The sequence below is a fragment of the Myodes glareolus genome, chromosome X (assembly GCF_982192425.1).
Source record: "Myodes glareolus chromosome X, mMyoGla1.1, whole genome shotgun sequence".
NCBI lineage: Eukaryota > Metazoa > Chordata > Mammalia > Rodentia > Cricetidae > Myodes > Myodes glareolus.
Window position 1 is genome coordinate 129,867,254 of NC_142053.1, and position 3,251 is coordinate 129,870,504.

Below are 3,251 nucleotides of genomic sequence, written 5' to 3' on the forward strand. Positions count from 1 at the left end.
ATAAGCATTTGAAAAGTAGAACTCTGTCTCTGTTGATTCAGGGAGCTTCTCTTAGCTGTGGTGAAGTATCATTTTCAAGAGGACTATGCTCTGTGAAGTAACCCTCTGGCACTAGTTGGCTCTGAATTGATACACAGAGAAATATCTATGGGCTGAGGTTGTGACTCAGTTGTAGAGTGCTTGCCTAGCATGTTCCTGGCCTGTGGTTCCATCCAGTGTGGTGGGACAGAACAAAGGAAGCACAAGATTATAAGTGACATCAGATCACATAACTTTTAATAATCATTAGAGCTTATATTGGAAATATGAAAGCCATCTAAACACACTTTACCAGAAAGGAAACTGGCTTATCACCTTAATACAATGTAAACAGACTTTCTACCCCCTCCTGCTCTCCCCCTAACCTTCTAACACCTTCTTCAGCTGATAGTCATCAGGGCTCTGGTGTTCTGAAAGGCAATATCAGATGCTTGCTTGAACGTGACCTTCATGGAAAATGGTAAGAGAAGGTTCAGCCCTGGAAACTTTCCAAGAGTCATCTGAACACTGAGTTCTACTCTGCACACAAACAAACAGGCTTTTTCCATTCATTCTCTCACCAAAACCCTAAATCTTCAGCCGCACTGGAAAAGCGTGTGTTTGAGACAGAGTGTCTTCTCGTTTTCTTCTCTCCAGAACCAAAACCCTGTCTTCTCGTTTTCTTCTCTCCAGAACCAAATAACCCTGTCTGCTCTACTGATTTCACCTTCAAACTTCGCATTCCAAATATTCTGAAATGATACTGTATGTCCATAGATATACTGGGAAAGAAACAATACCAGTAACTCCAGGAAGAGTAGATCGTAATGGTTCAGTAGAAACACTAGTCCTACTTGAAGGTGCTGGCCACCATCCGAGTTGTTGTCGTGGACTGCTGCTCTAAGACTGACTACTGACTCGCTGGAGAAATGCTGTGCGCTGACACATGTATGACATACTTCTGGGCTGAAACGGTGAACTAATGTCTGTTGTAGATGGCAAATCCAAGGTTTACTTTTGGCTTCTTGGTGTCTTCAATAAAGAATTTGAAAAGGGACTGAGAAGGAAGATAGAGGACAGTATCATTAGTGTTTGCGATAAATCATGCTAATTGGGCAGGGAAACTATGAATCTTGGCAGCTACCCAAGAGGGGGAAGATGGGAAATGGAAGAGAGAAAGCTAAGCCTTTTGCAATGGAGATCAGTGAGCATTGACACAGCAGGATGGGACAGGGAACTTCAGAGAAAGACCAAGAGAGCTCAGAGTTCCAGGATAAACATGCTTAGTTTTAGGCAGCATCCACATGAAAACGATTCGAGAAAAAAGAAAAGTTAACACATTTTCGTGACACCAAAAAGCTGGGAGGCAATGCAGGGCTGTAGGATGGAAGAAAGGAAAGAAGTTGAGGGTAGGGCTGCTTGAGGGAGGAACTGCCTGAGGGAGGGGCTGCTATGAGGAAGGAGCTGCTGTGTGGAAGGGGCTGCCTGAGGTAGTAGCTGCTGGAGGGAGGAGGTGCTGTGAGGGAGGTGTTGGGAGCCACCTGGAGGCACAGGTGGTCCTGCAGTTTGGAGGTAGCCATGTGGGGCTGAGCACCCCTGCCTGCACCCTTGCCTGCACATGCTCAGACCAGCAGAATGGCATTAACCAATCAGGACAGCGTTCAAGCTGCTCCACCGTTTAAAAGCAGATGCCTCGGGACCCTACTTCCTCTCTCTAAGCTTTCTCTCGTCCCTGCTCTATCTTCCCTTCCCCCAATTTTCCTCAAGGAAATGCTCCAAATAAAGATGTGACCAGAGAAGGAATTCTCGTTTTTGGTGGCGTTCATTCCTGCGGGACAGGATGGCCCCCCGCAACTGGTGCTCGAAACTCCGGGACGCTGAGGGACCCTGACAACTACGCCGGGGGACCCTGAGAAAGCCCGGGAGAAAAAGCTGAAATCAGACACCAGGACACAGAGAGCCTTGAATTTCAGAACTCTGAGAACATGGAGCGGTGAGTGACGTCTGTGAATCCCCAGAAAGGGGAGGAAAAGAAATGTAAAAAGGAATTTCAAAGGATAGGCCTAAAATAGAAAAGAAAATACAAAAAAAAAAAAAAAAAATCAAAGTTAAGGTATCTGAAAGAAGGTACAGAAAGCAACGGGGAAGAAAAATCCCTTAAGTTCAGTGCAGGTGGAGCTGAGAAAAAGCGAGGTTTACGGTTGGGAGATCCGCGGCTTCCTCCGTGCGTACTCGCTGATAAGAGACTCGGGGCAACAGTCTCGTAGGGAGGCGAGTTTGATCGTGTTCTAAGACTGCCTTCCCTGTTCTTAAAGAGCCACAGAGTTTCTGAGGTGATTTTCGCCTAATTTTGATAAGAGAGCTCAGTCTCTGGCTCTCACGTACAAAAAACTTTAATTTTTTGACTGAGAAAGACAAGCTGCTTGATCGTGCTGAGAGTGCTGGCGGCAGCCGGCCCGCCTTTGAGCGGTAATGCCTGATTAAAAACACGGAAGTGGGCCAGGCACGGTGGTGCACACCTGTAATCCCAGCTACTCAGGAGGGAGACGCAAAATTGCACTCTCCAGTGCTAGCTCGTTCGGGAGGCATGGCCATGCTAACCAGTTGCTGGCGGGAAATTTGCTGGAGTCCTCAGAGGCCTGCGAATAGCCAGGTCGCGGGCAGGCTAAAGTCCGTGTGACATCAGAGGCTATATGTCCCGGCCTTCTGGCGGGGCTATGGTTTTTGGAGGACTTTTTTCAGCACCTGAGCGGACTCGCCTGACTGAGGCGGAAGCTGCATGGTGAGCAGCGGCGCCATAGAAGGCAGAGAGGAGCTGAATCGGCTCTGCGGAAAAACTGTGTTTCCATAGCAACATGGGCGAGCGGGGAGGTGAGTTCCCAGAGAACGGGGCTCTGCGCGCGGGCGGACCGGGCAGGAGAAGCCCCTCCACGGGTGGGCGGATGCCCCCCCTCGCCGGAGCTTGGAAAAGGCTCACAGCCGGCGGTGCGAGTTCATTGCCTGAGGTGAAACGGCGAGCCCGCGCACGGCCCGGGGCGGAGCCATGCCTTTGGGCCATGCGGAGCGCGCCATTATGGGCTTCAGAGGCGGAGCTGTGGCAGCCGCCGCTGTCCGCTGCTGCCGCCGCCCTCAGCCAAGGTCGCCAAGAATTTAGTCAGATAAAAACATTTGTCGCCAAAAATTCAGTCAGATAAAAACATTTATCCCCCAAACATCGCCCCTTCGTCAGCAGG

The 3,251-nt window shown here is 49.6% G+C and overlaps 1 pseudogene; it reads left to right on the top strand.

The window, feature by feature from the left end:
• The first annotated feature begins 2,840 nt into the window (after positions 1 to 2,840).
• Positions 2,841 to 3,030, top strand: LOC148117494 (Nuclear RNase P; annotated as a pseudogene).
• Positions 3,031 to 3,251: the final 221 nt, after the last annotated feature.